The following is a 7,758-nucleotide window of genomic DNA, read 5'->3' as shown; positions in this document are numbered from 1 at the left end:
GACCCAGTTTTCATGACTGGTCGACACAACAGACGCTCACCAGAAGACCGCAGTGGGCGGTTGGGGATGTAGGCCTAAGGCTTGATTATTGAATTAAAATAACTAGGAGCAGATCCAGTTAGTGTCCTATAGGCCAAAGTGAGTACGTACAGACCTATTTTATACAGTCTAGCATTATTGTATAGCCTACATAAACCTATCCATGGTGTGAACACTACAAAAGTCACATAAATGTTAAAAGCAATAAGTAATGCCATTGCAGGGATTTTCACTTGGAGGTGGTATAGTTATGTAGACTTTGATGAAATCGTGGACTAGATACAGTTAGCAGTTATAGGCTACAATGTAATGCATTTTCCCAACATTGTTTCAGTTCCATTGAATCAAAAAGCTGTTAAAAATTCGTTTGACTGGAAATGGGAATCCACCCTACATTGTACTGCTAATAAACCAGGTTCAATGGAATGCTTCCTCTGGAAATGATGACTGAACTTTTGATTTCCTGTTCACATGGGAATCTATAAAGCAGGCTAATTTCTCTTTTTCACCACTGTAGGCCTACTGCAAATCCTGAATGACAAGACTGAAGTAATCTACACAAGTTGTAGGCTAATTATTTAGGCTATTGTATTTAGCCTACTCTGTCCTACAATGTCACAAAGGTGTTTATGATTGTCTGAATATCATATTGTGCATGGTCACGAAACTGTAGCCATAGCCTATTGGCTGGTAAAATAGGCCTAGTCTGTCTTCTCATTTATTTGTGAAATTCAAAATATTCTAAAATCATTATAGTTTGTGTTAGTAAAATGTTCTTCCATGCAGCATTTCCTCAGCCCTTTCTCAATCAACATGCCTTAATTCATTTTCCAGTTTCATTGAGAGCTTGCCAGAGAATGTTTCCAAATGTTTGAAACAAAGATTTTTGAGAGAGACACACAGTCTGGAATCAATATTTTCCCAAAGCATACCCAAAAGAAGCTGACTTGACTCCTTTGGATATGATTTGACTATGGACCTTGATGTGAATTTAAGCACCATAGCCTAGAGAACAAGCTTTCTATTAAGGCCCAATTCATGTTACCATCCAAGGCCACTCTTCAGTGTAACGTTAGGTAGAGCTAGACTCCATTTTCTTGGTATATTCTTGGCCACAATTCAAGTAGTCATATCTTGGTGGAGAAACTTGCTATTATGTACATGCCTAAGCCCAGAAAGTAAACATTTATCGAGGCTAATTCTGTACCAAGGGAGTGAAGTCAGTCAAACGGCAATCCCGGCCCCTTTAATTAGTACGTTCTATTCCATTTTTACTATTATTTTTACTTGAAGACATCATGGCAGTATGGCATTTAAGTGAAATGGGAGCTGTGACATAATCTCTTTGACCAAGTTCACAGGCTGTAACTCTTTCTCAATGTTGTGCATGTATAGGGTATTAATTGGTTTTTCTTCTTTCAAGCTGTCAGTCAAATATGAGTAAAGGGTAGCCGTGGTATTTTGCTTACTGCCTTTGAGGCCTAAGTATGAGAAGTTTTGAGGCTATTAATTAATAGAATTTATTGCAGTGGATTTGGCCAATCCTAAGGGGGCTTTATTTCAGCCCTGTTGCGGCCAACCAATAAATCCATTGCTCTTTCCCAAGGTATCAGAGCGTGCCTCTGTAGACTGACAACTGCTTGGCAGGGCCACATAATTCCAGTCATGTTGCAGAACAAGTCCTGTCATTTTTCTTTCTCCCCAAATCATGCTACCATACTTGAAAGTCCCCGTACCATTTCTTTAAGTCTTCATGAGGTGAGAAAGAGAGGGTAGCCCACAGAGGCTACTGAGGCGGGTGTTTATGATGTGTGCACGGCTTGGCTAAACCGCTGATCTCTGGTTCTTGAGGTGAGCCATGATGGAATCGCCACTGGGTCCTGATAACGGCCGTTAACATTCCGGCACTTTCCTCTGGGACTGGGGGACGGTTTGTGCAGCCGAAAGTTCCGGGGTGAGATGAATAAAGCTGCCTAGGCTCACGGGTGACTGGTATTAACCTTTGACCCTAGGTCCCCTGGCGCAGGCATCCTACATGTTAAAGAAGCTTCATAAAATGCTTGACTGCAGAGCCGTTCTTTTAAGAGTCTGTATACACACTCTGGACATAATTTTTAGATAAAGATACAGCGCAATCCTGAAGTTTGGGAATAAAAAATAAAAGAATCCCATCGCCCCTTATTCTCTCAAATTGTGCTAAGTGAACATGTCATCACTGGGCATGTACTATCTGCACTTCCACGTTTGACATGCAGAAATGTTTATTTGGGCTTTTATATCACAGCTAGAGACAGACCACTCCCTTCATCCGGACTTGGAACGCCAATTCTGCTATCGCATTCCACATTCTTACCACTTAAACCAACATCTGCCATTCCTAATGACGGGGGTGAAAAGTAATATACGAAATGACCGTCTTTGACTTTCATTTATGATAAATAATGTCTGCATGCAAGAAAAAACCCTATCCCGCCGTCTAGTATTCATAGCTCACAATTAATCTCAACAGCTGAATCTTAACATGTCATAGTGGTGGTAGATGTGGCTAAATTGCAGCTGACACATTTATGTATCCCTCTCGCTGAGCTGGCCAAATAGTTGCAGTGTCCACTGGTTACCTATTGTTGGGGGTGGGCAGATTGCCATGCGAGCGCTGTGTGTTGTAATAGGGAACTGGATTAATGGCCTGTTGGGACTTGAGGACATGCTGTTTATTTTCTTAATTGCCTGGAGTTAGTGCTTGAGGGGGTGCAGGCAGGTGGCGGTGGAAAGGAAAGAGTGAGAGTGAGAGAGTGATGGATAGAGACAGAGAGAGAGAGAAAGTATATTTTTGCATTAGTGAGTGAAGTTGCTCCTGAGAAATAGACAGTAATTTCTGAGCCCTGGTTCTTCTCAAAACCATAGTAAATTCTGAGAGAGAAATGCAAGCAAACTTCTCCTGAGTAGAGGTCTACCATCTCCAGTTTGACACTGATTAAAGATGAGCTGCAGTGCAGTAGGTCTCTGTGCTGACTCACTCTCCTGACATCCTTTCAAAGTAGTAAATGGTATGCCTTGGATAGGGCAGGCCATCAAAAAAACTAAGAAAAAGACCTGAGATCTGTCAAGGACACCCATAGCAGCATATACTATACCAATGGGTGTAGTTACAGTAGAATTATGGGCATTGGTTTGGTATGACTGAGACAACATCCTCTATAAACTCACTAACTTCCGTCAAAAGCTCAGCAAGACTCCCACTTCCTTTGGACAGCTACTAGACATCATACATCATCCACAGCAAGGAATGCAACTGGCTGTACTGTAGAGAAGGGGAAGAGATCAGATCAGCTTGATGGCCAGTCAGGCCCTGGGAGACAGGAAATCATCATTTGTGATGATGGGGATGTCACCTCTGTGCAAAATCAGTCAACAGGGTAACATCTGCACAATACACAGAGGTGGGAAGGCTGCTTACTTAACAGCAGAGCAATGTGATGGAAAGAGTCTGTGAGAGCCTTTCATCTGAAATGGACACTCATGGCTGTGGTCTCTTGCCTTGGCCACCAGCAATATATTGAGGCTTGATGCGTTACGCCTGCCAGGTCTGTGCTGTAATCCAGACACAGTTCTCCAAAGATATCTGTTGAAATTATCAGTGTTTTTCCCCCTCCGGAGCTTACAAGGGAAATTGCTTTTTTCTTAAAGGCCGGGATGTATATGCAAACACACACATACATACCCACACACACACACACACACACACACACACACACACACACACACACACACACACACACACACACACGCAAACACACACACGCACACGCACAACCACAAGCACAGCAAATCCTTACTGGTGTTGCCAAAGGCGTAATGATTAATGTCCCTTTCTGTCTGTGTTCCCGCCACAACAGCTACACTTTTCTGGACATCCAGCTACCATGTCTAAGAATCAGCCATAGGCCTGGCTCAGATGACAATACTGTCTGGACATGGGTATTTTCAGGAACAACAACAAAAAAAGAAATACTGTCCCTTTTTCTCATAGCCTAAAGGTTTAACTACATTCCTCTTCACCAGGGACAGGCTGAGGGGAACAAGCTGCCTTGGCAGCTGACTGCATACTTTCAACTCTTTTTAAAATATTTTTTTGTCTTGCTCTCTGCTTCAGGTTGAGCCAAAGAGATCCTGATGCAGCACCTTGTCGAATGAAAGGTAACTGTGGCGTGATCTGAGGCTTGGTGACAGGAACGTTAGTCTGAATATTCCTCTACAGCTTTCTGCTTGGCCACTAATTCCCAGCACTCTACTCTCCCATCTTCCTGCTGGAAAAGCCATCACCCGAAGAGAGGTATCAGGAGAGACGAATGCGTTCGTCAGATTGTAGCAGGTTCTGGTGGAAGCAAATCTTTTAACCCCCCCCGGTTGACCCGGCAATTGAGAGAGCAGAGGGGCTAACCCTGTAAAGTCTATCACCACGCTATCCACGGTACTTCCACATCAATGGGAAACTGCCTTGCAGCCAGTTGTATAACTGTGATGTCATGAAGGCAGTTTGTTCTGATGTCACAAAGGTGACAAGTTCGGGTACGTTCGTAAAATTCAATCTGACAGGCTCTGGATGCTCCGAGAGTGTGAAGCTCTGATTAAATACACAACAATTCTGAATTTACGAATGGTTAAGTGTGATCCAAGCGCTCTGAGTGGCAATTTACGAACGCATCCTATATGTCACGAAGGTGGTTTCTTGATGCCTAAACAATTGATTATGAAATACTGATTGTTATGATTATCCTGACTTATTTTGGACATTTCGATGTATGGTTTAAACATCAATACTATTTGGACATAGAACAGACCATGGAACACCTGGAAGAGATGTCTGTGCACTTTGCTGACTCTGATCCATACTCATAACTCAATGTCTTGTTTTGAAACATACAGTGCGGACAAACGTCAAAATGACTGGTGATATTCACTTGCCAGTGAAAGAAACTCTCAAATCCACATCCCCCCTCCCATATTTGATTCTGTTTATACATATTGCAAGACACTTAAGAGAGCCTACATTGCGTCAAGGTTTGTTTTTATTTTCCTTTTAAAAAGAAATTGCAGATGTTGTCACTTACTACTCTCATGGAAAATGACCCTCCCTCGCTGAAGAAAGTCTGGCCCTGCCAAGGAGAGGTGGCCAAGTCTCAAAACAGATGTTTACTGTTTTTCTTAGGATGATTTGTTCTCTGCTTCATATTGATCCCCATCCAACCATAACTGCACTCCTGTAGACTGAGTGCGGCGTAACAAAATGGGGCGATGAACCGGTTTCCTCTGTGGCTCAGACCAGGTGACTAAGTGTATGTGCTACTGCTGGGAGATTTGATGTCCCTCTGTGTGTATATGTGTTTCAGTCTGTGCGTGCACTTGGCATCTTTGTTATTTGTAAATGTGTGTGTGGGAGAGAGTGAGCGCGTATACGAATGAAAACTTGATGGTGTATGTGAATGTGTTGTGTGAGAGATGAGCGATATGAGATCTTATGTGTGTGGACGCTGGACATGTGTCATGTGTGTGTGTTGGTGAGTGTGTGTGTTGGAGATGGAGAGCCAGGAGAGAGAGAGTGAGAGTATGTGAAAGAAAGCTAGACTGTGTGTGTAATCTGTGCGTGTGCGTTTGTGTGTGCGTAAGAAAATGGAGTGGGCTGTCTCCTCCATCTGCTCAGCGGTGGAGGAGTCAAGGCAGCCTTTCGCATGGCTCCGCGCTCCCCTCGTGGAGTCCCCACAGAAGCCATTAAACGGCGTGGCTAGTGGAATAATGTGTTTGGCTTGGCCGGCAGGCAGTGGCAGGTGCTGCAGAGGCCCCTGTGCTGTTCTACTGCTCACCCCACCCTTTGATCCGTCCCCCGGAGCAGCCCAGCCCAGCGTAGCGCTCCTCAACCAGGGCCGGCCTTGTCAGCGCATCCACTGAAGTCCACAGAAACCCCCTTTACAAAACCACTGACGGGGCACACAACTGCGCTGCGACTACAGAGCAGGGGCATATCATATGTACCAGGCTCCCCAGTGGCTCATGTCTAAAAGCCACGTAGCTAGAAATAGTGGAGTTGTGGGAGCAATTTTTAAAACAGCAAAGGATATTCAGTCATGGATAAATGCTTATGCTAAAATTCAGTTTGTGCAGAACGTGTCGATGAAATGTGCTGTTTAGAGTTTGGAGATTAAAATGCAACCGAAACAAAACAAATGTTTTTGTTGAGACTGAAATCTGTGCCAGTGTGACCTGAGGAGACACTAACTGGTAACTGTTTGTGTGACTCCTCTCCTCTCCTCCTCGTGATTTCCCGACAGTGGTCTGTGTCTAATTAAGCCAAACACTAACAGATAAGGATCGCTCTCCTACGGCCGGGGCGTGTGATGTGACGCACGATGAGCCATCATCACTGGCAGACGTTACATCATCCCCATCGGATCAGGCCCCGGAAACCGTCATCTACACAGGATGCGACAACGACAGGGAAAGCAGAGATCCGGTGGCTATACAGTAGATGGCGTGGTCGTGTGAGCTGGCCTCTCTGGACATGATAATAGCACGTGGCTATTGAGAGTGTGGTGCTGGCGAGGCAGATGGAGCACAGGCGGGCGGGCGGAATCTTTGCGTGACGTGACTAATGCTGCTTTGAATTCCCGGCCCCCTCTGCCTCAAGGTAAAGTCATTAAGGCCGTAGCAACGCAGCCCACTAGGGTTCAGAGCGGGATATGATGAAAACTAAAGCACAGGACTGCAAGGCAGAGAGAGAGAGAGAGAGAGAGAGAGAGAGAGAGAGAGAGAGAGAGAGAGAGAGAGAGAGAAAGAGGGAGAGAAAGAGGGAGAGATTGGACAGAAGGGGACCTTTGTGTGTGTGTGTGTATGTGTGTGACAGTGAAAAAGAAACAGACAGAGGAAAAGAGGCCCAATGAGAGCGCGAGAGATAATAGCATTGAGAAGACAGACGGAGAGAACAAAGCGGAAAAAAGACAGAGGGAAGAGGAAAAGTAGAAAAAGGAGAAATTGGGCAGTGCATTCCTCTGCCAGGCCTCCTCACAGCACACGGGATAAGATAGCAACTCAGACAGGGATGTCAGCTGGAGCTGCTCCAGTCATTCATGCACACACACACACATGCACACACACACACACACACACACACACACACACACACACACACACACACACACACACACACACACATAAATACAGTACACACACACACACACAGGCACACAATGACACACAGACACATTCTCACACAATGTGCGTGTTCCTAACTATAGATGATTGCCATCTGTGGTTCCCTTCTCACACAGCATGGTTGGTGGACAGGCAGGGCGAAACAAGGACAGCCGGCTTTCCTGAATGGGACAATCCTTCATCTCTGTCTCTCAGCTGATTGATTTGTGAGTTTTCGGGGTCTGTGTCGAACAGGATATTAGATTCACCCTGGAAATCCCACCCCCGATCAACCCTGGAAAAACCATTGGTCAGGTCATAGTGACCCAGCACCTGGACAAAAGGGCGTCCAAAAAAAAAAAAAAAAAAAAAAAGAGGTCAGAAGATTCACCCAGCTCCAAAAAATCCACTGAAAAACAGCATGAGAGCGTCCCAACATTGGACGTGAGCGCTCATCACCCTACAATTTATAACTCCTCTGTGTCACCATGCAAACGGATGATGAGAAGAGGAAAAAACACATAAAACAAAAGA

This window comes from Alosa alosa, chromosome 16 (genome assembly GCF_017589495.1).
Source record: "Alosa alosa isolate M-15738 ecotype Scorff River chromosome 16, AALO_Geno_1.1, whole genome shotgun sequence".
NCBI lineage: Eukaryota > Metazoa > Chordata > Actinopteri > Clupeiformes > Clupeidae > Alosa > Alosa alosa.
Note: the sequence above shows the minus strand (reverse complement) of the source record.